The 16140-nt window shown below is 41.1% G+C and overlaps 1 protein-coding gene across 5 annotated transcripts in view; it reads left to right on the top strand.

The window, feature by feature from the left end:
- The window catches only part of USH2A (usherin), a 418893-nt gene that overhangs the window by 174723 nt on the left and 228030 nt on the right, over positions 1-16140 (top strand). The window lies entirely within an intron of this gene.

Here is a 16140-nt window from a genome sequence, read left to right as displayed (position 1 = left end):
AGTACTTTTGTATACCTTGGGCTTTCTCCTGGCTTGCTGGTACCTTCACAACTTCTGCATAGATGATACTGTTTTGGGTTCACAGAACTAGGATAATCACTGTTATTATTTATGACATAGAACACTGTGGACTGGTTCACATAAGCCTGTTTGTCCACAGTACCAAGGAGGTGACCTGCACTGCTGAATGAGCCATCACAAATCAGTTGCCATAGATTTTTATATTGGGGAAAGGCCTTTTATGTTGGTCACAAACTGAGTTAGTGGAAGCAGGTAGGTCTGTTTAAAATTTCCTACAGTGTATCATCAATGCTAGATTCACCAGTCCAACCCACTTGGCCCAGGAGGTGCCAGATAGTGATCACTGCTGATGGGTTCTGCCAGCATGCTAGAGGTTTGGCAGCTGCCTGAGGACACAGGATACAGATGCACCTGCTCATACAATGTGGATGGATGCTTCCTACCACTCTTACTCCATTAGCCTGGTCTACAACACAGGACTGAACTATTAGTTGCACTGACTCACCAGCCCGTTTTTATGGGAAATATGTGTGAAATTGGCCAGAATCTAAATACTCTGGCTTAACTAGTTTGTGGGACAAAACACAACTCATTTTCTGATGATACAGTTTCTTTAAATGTGTGGCATTTCTGCATTTTGAGTTAGTGCAGGAAACCTAGAATGCATTCCGTTAACATTTCTTGCAGTGCACATCCCATAAGCTACTAGTGTGGTGGGTCACTTCTGACACTGAAAAATGAGCCCAGTTAGAGAACCCCCTGAAGGCTGTTGATGTATACTATAATAAATAGTGCACACTTTAAGTCAAACTTTTTCATTCTGTATTCAAAGGTAATGGATTTTCCGTAACCATAGTAACCTTGGTGTATTTCTAGATAAATACATGAGGTATATACATTTTGGTTTTATTTTTGAATATAAACTACCACATTATGTATTGCTAATAATATGAAAAATAGGATATAGGTTCGCATAATGACAGTTTAAACTAGTATGCATTTTTCTTCTGCAAAAAAATAAATATTTATCAAATGTATAGGTGCAATTAATATCCCCCCTCCAGGTTTTCCTATATTCTTGTAGTGTCGTTTATCTTTTGGGGCTTTTTTTTTCTTTCAAGATCTCCATCAATCTTTTTTGTGTGTGCTCGTGTGTGTGCTGTCTTATTCTTCGGTTTCTAAGAATTTGGAATACAGACTGGTGGTAATATTATCATAAAAAGCATTATTAAAAGATCTGCGGGGAAAATGTTTTGTGATGCAGTTTGAGAATGATACAATTTATATATTTATAATTTTATGCCACTTTTCTGTGAAACAGGTGAAAATGCTTTTGCAGTAAGACTAGGCAAGCTAGTAGTAATTCTTGTGAGATATCAGCAAAAAAATTGAATGCCAGGAATCTCAATAACTGCTTTAGGTGTTTCCCAAGGGCTCTGAAATGCCCAGTGGAATTAAATAAAAACTTTCCCCATTTAAACAGCGCAAACCACAGTACTGTATCACAAACCACTTTTGAAATGCTAATCCATATCCAAGAGACTTACCACGATATAGTGTAGGTAGGTATTCGAGAAACTCAAAGCTAAACCCTTGTGGGTCTCGTGGAACTAGTTGTACAGTTCTTCGGACTCAGGCCACTGTGACCGACAGCCTCTACCTGAGCTAAAGAACTGAATCTAGGAGGATGTAAGAAACAAACTATCTAGACTTGTTGCTGGCATGCAAGCGGTGACAGGAGCAAGAAGCAATAACTATAGTGTCTGTTCCTCTTATCATCTCCCGGGTGTGTGTGTGTGGCTGGGCAGTTTGAACCCAAAGGGATGGGACAAATGTATAGGCAGCAGAACAGAGGTAGGCCCATGTGTGGGATGGGTCCTATTAAAGGCATCTTTCCCAATGACCCCCCAAATCCTGGTGCTGACACTGGTTGTCCAGGTTAACTTTAATTACTTTGAGCTTAGCCAGGCTCATTCTCAGGAGGGGAAAAGATCATTCTTAGGCTCCCAGGTGAGCTGTTTGTTGAAGATTTACCCTAATTTGTTAGCTCAAAGTTTGTGTGGAGGTGACCGGCTCTTTCTTGAGCGTTCATTCTTATTTGTTTTCGGGAGGGGGATATTAAATGATGTTGCATCAAGGTTTATCCCACACTTTCCAGTGCATACCCCATCACTTTCTTTATGGTTAAAACCTCCAGTTTTTTGGGGGGATGTGTGTTTTTTTGTGCAAGAACTCCAAATCAGCTTGAATTATGCAACTAAATTTACTGGTATGTGAATCCCATCTGGAAACGGTGGCAGCCTAGAACTACCCTGAGCCAATCCAAATCATGCCTTTCAATCTCAGCCATCACATGAGTAGCAATGCAGCTTCTCAATGATGAAAAGGCCATCAAGGGAGAAGAAGGAAAAAAAACTGTGGCCAAATCCAACTGTAATCCTATGTGTGCTTTCCTGGGAGTAAACTCATATTGAGTTCAGTGAGATTTTCTTTGGAGGAAATGTTTATGGGGTTGAACTCCAGTGCAGAAGGCTGGTGGTTTTTGTTGTTGTGTCAGATACATTATTTCGCATTATGAAACTGGGGGAGCCAAGCATGAATACACTAATAAGGGAAAGGTGTACTTGGCATGTGTTTCAAATTAATGCATAGTTTAGATTGGGTATGTGCCTTAGAAATGATAGCCCATTTGCACACACCTCAAATTCACCATTTGGATGAATTCATACAAACACACCTTGATTTTGAAAGATGTCGTTATGACAACTAACACCAGAGTATACCATATTTACTTGAGTCTAATGCGCCATTGAATCTAATGCGCACCTTAATTTTCGCAATGTAATTCGGCCAAAAAAGGTGAGCATTAGATTCGAGTAAATACAGTATTGTTCCATGCCACCCTGATCTCTGCCATGCAGTAGCAAGCTTCCAGGGATTCCAATTGTGTATTCAGGGAACAGTGGAGGCTGTAGCGTTTTAAGATATTTGGTTTATTTTACACCCATATACGCCTGGATCTGCACAGAGAGGAAGAGTCCATAGCATTATGAGTGCCTCTCCTTGCTTCTCCCACAACTTCAGCTAGCTTGAATCCAATGCAGTCACACATGCTCTTCAGTCTCTTGGTTGCAGCCTCTCCAGTCAGCAGCCAAGATTGTTCTGGCCTTGGTTGTCCTCCTTCCCAGCACACCCCTCATCAAAACCCAAACCTCCTTCCTGTTACCTTTGTCATCATGTTTGAAAACCTTTCTGCAAAAGTCATTTCTTTCCCAAGGCAGCATGCCCCCTATCACTTTGGCAACCTGCCAATTCTCCTCTCTCTGTCCACTCCACAGAGCCAGGGTGTGTGTGTGGGAAGGACAATGTCCCTGAATGCCCCAGTATTGTTTCTTAAGGTCTCTGCACTTAACTAGCCTGGCCAGGCATGAGCCAGCTCAGGGATTCCTTGTCTTGACACAGTTCTGCAGCTTGCATTTCCCCTCCTATCCCAAATATTAGGTAGATTCTGAAATTAATTTCTTAGGTTTAGAGAGTTCCTCCCAATAACTTACAACTACAATATGTAGAAAGAACATCATGCATGTGTTCACAATGCACCATAGAATCTTCCCTTTTTATTGCTTAAGGTTTGTGAGAATGATAAGAAACTAAATCACCACTAACACCCCACCATTACAATGGGTTGATTATGCTGGGTTTATGGAATAATCAAGCATCTCACTTAGAGTTATAATGCAAACATAAGATGGCATAGTCTGACTGACAACAGTGACATCGCCATTGATCGGTGCTGAGTGTCATTAATTCTACAGATCTGGGATGCAGATTCAGCATGCCCGAAATCAAAGGGCAAATCGGGCTAGCTGAGTTTGGCATATCAGTGTTTTAGCTTGAAAACAGATGGATTTAGGCCATTTACTTGGTGTAACATTATGGGGATCAGTAGAGAAGAGGCGTATGTCTATTTGTGGCATGTCTGCTGTATCACTTCCTCTAGCCATGCATTTGGGCAGTGTTAAATAAAATCTCCTTATTTAAAATCCTTTTAAATAGTGTTTAAATATTTCCTGCTGATACAATCTGCTAAAGTGGTTATCCTTGCAGCAGATTTCAGTTAACCTTGTCGCAGATACTAAGCCCAAAGCTTCGTTGACTTTTAGGGGCCTTGATTATGGAGCAAAACCTAATGGTGTTATTATAAGACCACAGCTGGACAAGCTTCTGGAGTCCCTTGTCCTTTGATCAGATTTGGGTAACATAATGATCCAGGGGAGAACACACACACTGTCTGTGCCTCGACTGCTGAGCACTTGGCTACGAGGAAAACACTTTCTAAAAATAAGCACAGAGATAAGCACAAAAAGATTTTACCAAAACAAAAACCTTTGTCAGAACATTCACAACCATATGGTGTTAAGAAGAGGCAACTTCATATATTGGTTACAGCTCTGGATTATGACACTATTGTGTTTTTGTTGTACATTTATAATGATTATTTGTATTTGTGAGGCACTTAGATCATAATCTGGAAAAACCAGTACTGTATAGAAATGATGATGACTAGGGTTTAAGGAGGAATCTGTTTTAGCAGTTTTATGCACAGCATTTGGTGATTCCAGCTTGACAGAGCTTTGGAATGGTCATATTTATTGAAATACAATAAGAGCCGATCAATCAGTGAGAGCAGGTGACCTTACTCATTGTGTAAAGGGGGAAGCATCCCTCTCACATCGCCTGGGTAGGTCAACTGTTGCATACAGTGACTTCCTAAGCTAAGATTGGGTGTACTTCTCCCACCTTGCCTTGGGGTATGTGGGGGCTGAACATGTACAAAGTGGTCTTGCAGCAGAGCATTTCCCCTATTGTACCTGCCCAGCCCTATGGACACTCCAGACCACTCCCAATCTTGTAGCTGTAGGTGATGACTGTGGTGTGGCCACAACCCTGTAATACTCTACGGAGGCATACTATGGCCTTAATTTGTTCTCCTGTCCCACACCAAATGTCAGTGCAACCATCCTTCAGGTAAGGGGTCAGGGTGGAGCAAATTTGGTCCCACTAATGGCTATCCATCAGCCTAATCTACTTTACGGAGTTCTTTGAAGGTAAAATGGAATAACCCATGTAAATACATTACTTCTCTTCACCAAAGTGTGCTTGCAACAATGGTAGCAAGATGGTGGAAGGAAGATTATTTCTGAGGCACATGAGAATTGCTGGGCTTCATCTGTCTCTTTATGTCAGAGGTTTCCAATCTTTTTGAGTCCATGGCTCGCTTGACCAACTACATTCTTTCCTCCGCGGGGAAACACACTCTGAGCCTCAAAAGTCCAGTTATGTTACCCCTTGCCTGCAGAGCTGGCAGTTCCTCATGCCTTTTCGAACACCCTCCTTTGTGGAGTGTTCCCTCAGCCTCCACTCCTCTCTCCTCTCCTTGGGAGTGCTCTGGGCTCTGAGCCAGCACCCCGTCCCCAAAGAGAGGTGCTTCCTGATGCCACTCCACAGGGACCTGGGAAGAGGATGCCCCCAGCCTTAGTAGATTGACAGAGACTGATTGGAGGTGAAGTCATCAACTTACTCGCCTTGAATGGGCACTGCCGGGCCTGCATAATGGAAAGGCTGCCCTTTGGCTCCATACACTTGGTTCTCAGGCAAGCATTGCACACAACAAGCAGAAGAAAGGCCAGCACAGTGCCTGCCTTCCTGTCCAGCCTCCCACTTGTCTGTCTGTTCCCAACAGCAAGGACTGGCTGGGCTCCCTTACCCACTTGCTTGTTTACTCTGAGGCCACCTCAGCTCAGCATCCACTAGCCAGCTCCAGAGGAACCATTCACCTGGGGAGCTTGTAGTCAGGGCCATTGCAACACAGCCATGCAAGCCTATGGGAGGCAGAGATGCAAGAGGACATCAGAAGAGGGAGGGGAGACCAGTATTGCCGGTTGTATCCCTGACCATCATTCAAGGCACCCCAGGGTGCCATGGCACACTGGTTGAATGCCATTGCTTTATGTTGTTACGGTACAGCATTGCAACCAGAATTTAAACAATGTCTCAGCAGCTATAGAAACTCTAAAGCAGGATACTGAGGCTAAACTGGGGAAACCTAGATGCTTTTTCATGCATTTGCTTTTAACAGGAATTTACATATCTATTTTAATTATGTTTTCAGTTATGCCACTCTAAGGTTTTAAGCAACATGTTGCTTTTAACCTGCTTTAATGAGCTCTTTTAAGCTTCAGATTCTATTTTAAAATGAACCATTCTAAAAATTGAATTTCCATGGTAGGGTCTTTCTGTAGTTTCTTTTACATTTCCTGGAATCAAAAGCATTGCATTAATTAGTTTGCACAGTAAGCAACAACTTGCAGAGTAGATGATCCTAGAATTACTGGGCAGTGGCTAATGCTGTAAAACAGAGTGTTGTACTGGGAAGTGGGAATGTAAACTGGAAATGAAGAATTGTGTTTGAAGGAAAATAATGTTGTCAGTGTAGATATTACAGGCACTGTGTAATATATAGATATTACAAGAACTGTGACCTATATAGCAGGATAATTATTGTTGGCTGGCTGTTAACCCCTGGGCTGTAACTGAACATTACAGGTGTATCACATCAAATACACCTGCTGCACTGGGGACTCTACCTGGTCTAGGATGGTAATGAATGATGGCAACACAACCAGTGGATGTAGTAGAGACCCAAAAGCGATAGTTTATTATCGTCCTCTAAAGATTTAACATTTAACAGTATTCTCCTGTGAGGCACACGGGGAATAATATTACACATTATATGGAAGTTTCCACTTACTGCTGAAGGACGCAAATCACCCTTGAAGCCATTGGAAGTGTTAGCTGTTTCTGGAGGGAACCTGAGCCATTCTCTGCCACCGTGAAGTTACTGGAAATTGTGCGACTGAATTGAGAAGCAGGGTCATTCATATGCCGTGTCTAAATTTCTCATTTGGCTCTACTAGAACATGTCCTATGCATTCTCTCTCATTAAGCAACAGAATATACTGTGGTATAATAGTATTACAGAGGTATGTTAACCAAGCGTTAGCTGGCTATCTTCTTTAAACTCTTTCCCATCCTTTAGAAAAAATATATGTGTTCATAAGTATTAACTGTCCAAGGCTCAAGCTACATTTTATGAAGAGTTCCATTATTCTTCCTTCTGTATTTTTTAAATGTTTGAGTAGAAAATCTGCTTTAAATGGAAATAATAAAGTAAAGTAGGAATTGCAGAGTTAATAAAATACCAAGCTCTTGGGTCTTTAATATCTGCATAGTGTCCAGGTCATGGTGAATGTGCTAGGTTGGACATAAGGCATTGCAACTGGGACCTATAAAGAATGTGATGACCTGGCCCTTAAAGGGTATGGTTCCTAGTCCTTTTGCTCCAGGTCACTTGCCAGTTTAAATCCTCAGCAGGTCACACACTCCTGGGAATTTATACTTTTCTTAGATATTGACAGCATGATTCAAGGTTGCTATTTTTAATCAGGCAAAAAACTTAAAGTACTTTGACATTCAAAAGCATTACAAACTAAGCCTGTGCCATTTTCAAACTTACAATTACATTTTCAAATTTACAAGCAGAAATTTTGTAAGATATTAGACCCACCAGTATTTCGATTCTATTGAGGTGGGGGGGGGGAGAGAAAAGAATTCTCACTCAGAACTATAATTTTCTTCATAAATGAAAACTGAGGCCAGGAAAGGGCAAGACCTTTATTTCCTGCTATGTGGAATATAGCTGGCTGATGAGAGCAGCTGAATATCAGCTTGGTTTTTGGTAAGGGATCAATATAGCAACTGTCCGGCAAGAAGCATACCCACTTGGCCTTATTAAGTGGCAACAAAGAACATAGCACAGGCAGTTTTGCATGCCACAAGATTCAAAGTATATACGCTTTGATAATATACCAGCATGCCTAAATCTGGATGCTGGGGGAAAACGCTTCTTAGTTTGATTATATGTTCAGAGACAGTGAGGGCAGGATCTAAACAGCTGCTTCAGGTGAGGACAAAGGCTTTGCACACAGTGGGATTTTGATTGTTTTTCTTTGAAGCCCAAAGTGGTTTGCAAGTCAACACAGGAACGCAATTTAGTCCAAGATGCACACTCTGCTTTGGCATGTGGAACTAGTAGCATGGCTGCTGCCATGGATCCCACCCAGAATGTTAGAGAAGTATCCTCATATTTTGAAAACCTGCTGGTTTACATTTCAAAGCAGAGATGAGAAACTTTGGCCCTCCAGATGTATGAACTGCAGATTCAGTCATCTCTGACCAGTAGACATGCTGTCTCGAAGTGAGGTCCAAGAACATAAGGAGAGCCAAAAGTTCCCCATCCCCGTTCTGAAATATGCAAAAACAAACAAACAAACAAAAATATGCATTAGCCAAACTTGTTGATTCAAATTTACAGTATATTTAGATGCAAAAGACCATAAGAGCTGTAAAGAGAGTTATAGCTGTGTTTTGCTGCTTGAACAATCCCTGCCCGGCACTGAAGCACAGCTAAGGTTGAAACTAGGTTTTTGTACCAATCATCCAAATTGTTTACATAAAGCCCCATAGCATTTAAGTTAAGTTCTGTTTCCCATGATGTTCAACTATTACTCTAAAATATGGTGTTATATGTCTTCCTCTGATCAAAGCTTATTGCATAACCTGCAGTTTAGCTTCAAAAGTTGTTACAATTTTATGGGATGGATATATTCATAGCCATCATACGGATATATACTTACCATATAAATTTGGTTCTAGTTAAAGATGATGTATTACAAAAAAGAATAAATAGTGCACAAGCACTAAAATTAAGTGAACATAAATTGAAGTATGTAAGAAAAACATCAGATTAGCATTCTTTAAGTAAGGCATAAACTTAATCTTTTTAGATGGTTATCATGAAGGAGATGAGGAAAGAGAGTTCATTACTGTTCCAATGATGGCATTACTGCAAATACTAAACTCCATTATTGCAGATGCACAGTGTAAATGCAACTTCAGCCTGCTGGTATTGATTTCCTTTTTATGCCATTCCTAGCAAATGTATATGGTGGCATGTAAATAAACATCTGGATTCATAATTTAAGGAATGGTGTTGTTATTTAATCATCCCAGCAAAGTACTTAGTGACACGAGGTCTGCAGACGTAAGTAGGAAAAAAAATAGTGAGCTAGAGAAAAAGCAGATTTTAATGCTGATGAGACTGTATTGCTGTGGACCCCGTAGCTAAAAAGCATGCCCTGAAATATCTTATAATTTTATGATAATTATGAGGCACACAGCTAGTGGGACTGTGGTTACAATCAAACACAAGACCTAAGCATGCTTTCACCCATTGATTTAAAATAGGATTAAGCTTGCTTAACACAGAGTTGGTTCTGTACACGGTCTTTGATTATTAGATCAACCAGCTTTAATCTAGACAGAGGGACCAAGCTATTGCTTGGTACATATTTGCCATTCTGTGGTTCCACCTAGGGACTACAATGCTTGTAAACTGTCTGTTGGGATCAGGCAGCTCTTACAGAGTGCTTCCATTACAGAGCTTTGTAGTTCTGCTACTTTGGCGACTCAACATTCCTGATGACTCCTGTGATCCAAAAGTACTGTGTAAGTTTTAAATTATAAATGGAGCCACTGCCGCACAAAAGTATTTTATGGGAAATTACTTTGTTTTGAAGTGTGGGTGTGAGTTGGAACAAACATATGAACCGACCCTTGGTTCTGCATTTCTGCCACCACCACCCACACTCATCCTTAAATCCCTCAAAAGGTTTTCCAAGTTTTGTAAGATGGACCCCAGTTTTGTGTGACTTGTTACTGGTACTGAGCTGGCAACTGCCGAGGAGGCAGAATTGCACAGCTCCAACCTAATGAGAAAAATATTCTGGGGAAACACAACTTAACCACCCATTCCAGACCTTTAGAACAAGATGTTGCCTCTCTCATCTCTGATCACTCCCCTTTCCCCTTGTTCTGTGCCAGTCTCTTCCATTCATTTATGTAGAATATGGCAAAGAGGATACAGTCTGGAAAACATTTCAAGGAACCACGATCCCTTACCTTGCCATGTACAACAAGATGCAAGGGCCAGAAATGCAATAACATTTTGCCTAGGCCAACAAAATAGCTTGAGCGAGCACCTTAGGTTCTTCATAGAACATGAACACTGATTCACAAGCTGGGGTGGCAGAACTGAACATAGCCAAGTAGACATATTGAAGTTCTTCATTATGAGCTAGTTAATGTGGCTTGGTGCAACAGTACAGTCAGTAGTTAATGATATAAATCAGATGCGAGGAACCTTTGGCCGTCCAAACGTTGCTGATCTGAAGCTCAGTCCTTGACCATTGCCCATGCCCACTAGAGCTAATGGGCGTTCAACAACTTCTGAAGCACCAAAGGTTCCCCATTTGTGATGTCCTTCTGAGTTATAGGGATAATACAATGCTTGACCTCCTGTATCTGGAGTTAGTGCAAGATAGTGGTTTAATAGACTGGGCTCCCTGATGCAGGAAGTCTCTGGTTAAAATTTCACATCAGCCATGAAATCAACAAGTGGTCTTAGGCAAGCTCTTTTTTTCCTCTCCGCTTCAGTCCCCCTTCTGCAACAGGCAGATAATACTGACATATAATTGTTGTAGGGAGATACTTCGAACGCTAAAGTACTGTAGGGGCAAGTCTTTGCTAATCAACTTTCAACTGAAAGTTGCCTCTGGTTCAACCCCCCCCCCCCCCACTGTCATCTACAATATGCACTGATTTTTTTAAATTATGAGGAGGATGCAGATACTCATGTGTGATCATGTTTGATCAAACAGTGAATTATTCTATATATTCAGTACAAGCAGCCTTCATTTTCACATTAAAATATTTTACACTATTATAAATCTTCACCCCAAAAATCAGTTTAAAATTGGTTTTAATTAGATGCATAGAAAAAGGCACACCATGTGTCAGATATTTAGGGTGTTTGGATAATTGAGACACACATAGCTCTCTTTAAACATTAAGGTAGAATGATATTTTTCCTTCTGTCAGCTGAAATGTTTTGGACTCCTGTTGTGTTGTTGGCAGGAGTTAATATGATTGTTCCAACAGTACACAATCATTTTTCCTTGTAGTGTTAAGTTGCACTAGGAATGTGAATCTATGCATAATTGAAGTCTTTCTGTTTAAATTTATATGCAAATATAACTCACAGTGAATGGCAGTTGAACAATGCTGAAAAATGCTCAAAGCAGTATAAAACGTAGGGAGAAAAAAAATGGAAAGGTGAAAAAGTCTACCTACATATTAGTAATATGAGAGTGCTTTTCTTAAAAAAAAAAAAGATGGTGCTTTAGCGTAACGAGAAAGCCGGAAAGCAAACTGTTTCTGGTGAATGGGAAAGTTTTTAAAAAGTGGAAAGTAAAATTTTGGTACCAAGCATTTCCAAAAGATCAAAGGGAAATTTCAAGGGACAAAATGATTGATTTCAGCTAGATGAAATTAGTGAAATTACAAGGAATCTGATTTCTTTAAGGTGGTAATCCCAGAGGATGCTTCTCTAGAAGACACGTCAATAATTACAATTCTAGTGTACCTGTCAAACCAGAGAGACTACAGAAGCTACTCTTTTGATGAATCCACTGCTACTTCTCTGCCCTTCCAATTCAGCATTGGTTTATATAAGAAAAATGAATATTCTGTAGTCATAATGGAGTTATGGAACTCTGTCTTCTGCCTATCCATTCACCCATAGGTGTGTTCTACACTGTTCCCCTCCCTGATTCCCAGCGCAGAAAGATCTTAGTAAGAGATTAAATCATGTTATAGATCAGATATCCTGTAGGGTTATTCATCTGGTGCCTAATGCTTCACTCACAAAGAAATAAATGGTAAATGTGATTTCAGACCCAATAGTGTCATCTGCAGATAATGTATCTTTAAATATGGGTTCTAGTTTGAACCCATATTTAATGAGAATACTTTGGCTGTGCTGATGGGAGCATGGAAGTTTTTCAGTCCCTTGTTAATCTTATTACACCCTCAGTTATCTAAATTTTTAAGTCATCTGAGGATCCAGACAGGGTAGAACAACACGGAACTTGATAAATTAATAAAAATGGCTATTTGTACAATTTGTTTCTGTGACTTCGTTCACTTGGCCAGATAAAATCTAACAATACAACACAAACTAAGTGCATGGTGAAATAAACCTTCACAGTGTTCCTTAGTTCAGTTGGGAGAGCACGAGACTCTTATTCTCAGGGTCATAGGCTTGAGCCCCACTTTGGGCAAAAGATTCCTGCATTAAAGGGGGTTGGACTAGATGACCCTTGTGGTCCCTTCCAACTCTACAATTCTGTGATTCTGTTATTCAATGAGTAAGCCAGCTAAGTGTTTCTGTACAGAGGGAGTTGCACAAGTACAGTGGTACCTCGGGTTACATACGCTTCAGGTTACATACACTTCAGGTTGCACACTTCGCTAACCCAGAAATAGCACCTCAGGTTAAGAACTGTGCTTCAGGATGAGAACAGAAATTGTGTGGCGGCGGCGGCAGCAGGAGGCCCCATTAGCTAAAGTGGTGTTTCAGGTTAAGAACAGTTTCAGGTTAAGAATGGACCTCCGGAACGAATTAAGTACTTAACCCGAGGTACCACTGTACTATGAAAAAGACCCAGTTAATGTTTAGTGTGGGGATTTAACACTGAAGTGGAGAAGCATGAACCTTATAATGTTAGTTCTGTCATGCAACCAGAGGTAAATTGCTTGTGGAAATGTAAAATAGAGAGTTGCATGGCTGAGTGGAACAAATCCTTACTAAGTATGATAAATTCAAGGAGGGCCAGTGTGCTGTTGTGAATGCAAACACTGGACTTGGTCCAGGGAGACCTAGGGTCAAATTGCCATTCAGCCCTGCAGCTCACTGGATGACTGTGGGCCAGTCACTAACTATCTCTAAGCAAAATTAACCAAAGTGGATTGTTGACAGGATAAAAGATCATGGACACTGCCTTGTTGAACTCTTTAGATTAGGGTTATCCAATATGATGTCCCACAGGTGTTGGGATACAACTCCCATCATCCCTAACTATTGGTTATGCTGGGTGGGGCTGATGGAAGTTGCAGTCCAACACTACCTCTACCCCTAATTTGGAAGAAATGAAACATACAAATAAATAAATTGCCTATGGATATAGTGTTCGAATGTTTTAGGACGGGCCATGTTTGTTTCTTACAAATTTAGTTCTTCTTGAATTACTATCTGGGATGGCCATTGCGAAGAACACTAAAATATTTGTTTAACCGGTTTCCAAAAAGAAGAAGCTGTTCTAACAATTCACTTTAATTGATAAGAAGTAATCAGGAAGCTCCTTGCTTGGTCCCCAGGAAAGCGAGCAAAAGGAATGGAAGCATGGAACAGAGGGAATTGAAAAATATCCCTTGATCTGCATGCTTCAGATTGGGGAATTCAGAAGTCTCTTAAGGGTTCGCCACTTGTGAATTATGCATCTCACACTCACTACTAGGCGTAAATGCATAATTCTAATCTGTTCTTATTATTTATTTATAACACACCGGTAGAATGTAAATTGTCTGCCTCCTTTGAGCAAGCTTATCATGCCATTTAAGGTATGCAGATATTTCAGGGGAGTCTACATAGACAATTTGCCTAGGCTAGCACATTGATTCCAATTAAAGGGCATATAAACTGCTAATGATAAATTAAACTTGTTCTCCCCAGCTCACAGGTGGGCTGCACAGGGGGTGCTGCAAGAGAAAGTCAACAGAAAAAAAGTATTCATCCTGAAATAATATGCACAATGTATCTTAACCACTCTGGTTTTAATCCCCGCCTGCCCGCTTTTATAGTACACAGTAAGGAAGAATATTACATATGGATGGGGAAATAGCAGTTGCCTACCTTCTGGCAGGGGCGTTGAGTCCATTATGGACGGGGAAAAGGAGCAGGTAAAAATGTATGGATCATGACAGCTTATAAGTGGCTTGATGTTGACCTCATCTTCCATTAAAAAGCTAGTCCATTTCTAGCTAGTCAGCCCAATACTCATTGGGATGGGGGCAAGATTGCTAGGGTGGGACTATCCTGGAGATTAGTTCAGTTCACATCTGTGGATTAAAATGAACCCCAATCCAGGCAAAAGGCCATTGTTCATTTTGCCTTCCTCAACCATTTACCCTATATGAAGAGGATTTGTCTTCCTTTACCATAGACATAGGTTGGTTGCTGACTAATGGAACTGGAAAAGTTTTTTGTTTGTTTTTTTAAGCACACCTTTGGGATTGGCAAACATTGGTTATGGATTCTTACTTTCCTCATAGCAATAATTTTTTTAAAAAAATAAAGTTCAAGAGTTTAGTGTTCATAACATCGCAACTGGGCTTGGTAACCAAGCAGGGAAATATTTTCAGGAGAAGAAATATTTTCACCAGTCTTGAAAGACCTACATTGGCTCCCAGTACATTTCCGAGCACAATTCAAAGTGTTGGTGCTGACCTTTAAAGCCCTAAACGGTCTCGGTCCAGTATACCTGAAGGAGCGTCTCCACCCCCATCGTTCTGCCCGGACACTGAGGTCCAGCTCCGAGGGCCTTCTGGCGGTTCCCTCACTGCGAGAGGCCAAGTTACAGGGAACCAGGCAGAGGGCCTTCTCAGTAGTGGCGCCCGCCCTGTGGAATGCCCTCCCATCAGATGTCAAAGCGATAAACAACTACCTGACACTCAGAAGACATCTGAAGGCAGCCCTGTTCAGGGAAGTTTTTAATATGTGACATTTTAGTGTATTTTTCATCTTTTTTGGAAGCCACCCAGAGTGGCTGGGGAAACCCAGCCAGATGGGCGGGGTACAAATAAATAATAATAATAATAATAATAATAATTAGAAGCTAAGCAGATGGAAGCCTGTGTGTGTACAGGCAAGTACATCATATGGACTGCAATGCACTGTGTCTATGGGCAACGTGGAGAAGCTCACGCTGTTCGCTGTCTTGTAGCATATTTCTACCTTGGTTGATGTTGCAGGTAGGCATTGGTTTCCCCATAGAGCAGTCACAGCAACATCAAAGTGGCCTCTCTGTCTACTTCACACTGTCAATGGAAGCAATCAAAAGTTGTAGCTGTTTTCAGCGCAGCTCATTGTGTCTCTCTTGACTGTCCTTCATCTCCCACTTCCTCCCAATTGAGGATACAACCAGAGCTCTGTACTATGATGGTCCAGAAATGACTGCTATGTATTACAGGCGACTCCCAATTTACGCGAAGATTACATACCAAGGCACTGCGCGTTTAAGTAAAATTGCATATATTTGAAACACTATAGAAAAACCCTGCAAATAGCCTGACTCCATTCTGTTCAGATCACTTCCGGTTTGACATGATACACGTGCAGAGGCGGAGCTAACTGCTCTGGCACCCGGAGTGGTGCACACCCGTGGGTGGGGCTAGCTGCCCATGGGGGTGGGGCGAGTGTCCTGGGCGGGTGCAGTGGTGTCAACCCTGAGGGGACAGACCGCCCCCACCATACACCCCTTCCTCCAGCAGTGTGTGTGTGTCTATGGTCACACACACATTGGACATGCCTAAAACGGTCGCTGCCTGTATATTATTTCTATACTGCCTAAAAATTAGTTGTTTTTAGTTATAACTCCAGTGTATTTTGTACACAAGAGATATATATGAGTACTGTATTCCTGAACATAGGTAGTAATAAGGAGGAAGTGGGAGGTAGCGGACTTCCTTGAACATTAAAAAGAATTTGTTGGCATTTGTTCAACTTGTCTTATCCTTCAGTACCCAACCTAGCTTTTCTAATCTATATACCTTTCTTGTTTTCCAACCTTTCCCTATCAATCCCAGTCCTATCTTTATTCAAATATTTTAAAAAATCAAATACTTCAGTTTCTGTGTCTTAGGTGGAATCCGCACACAAACCAGAAATGTTGTAAAAATGCTTTTTTAAAAAAAGTTTTGAAAAATATATTGAATTCGCATAGCTCACAATCGCCATCTAGAGTCACATTTGTATAATGCACTTTACAACACAATACATTTTTTTTTGCAGCTGTATGGCTGAGTCCTTAGTCTTAGTTACAT

The sequence above is a fragment of the Podarcis tiliguerta genome (assembly GCF_965153285.1).
Source record: "Podarcis tiliguerta genome assembly, chromosome: 3".
NCBI lineage: Eukaryota > Metazoa > Chordata > Lepidosauria > Squamata > Lacertidae > Podarcis > Podarcis tiliguerta.
This window is presented reverse-complemented; position numbering and strand designations above follow the sequence as displayed.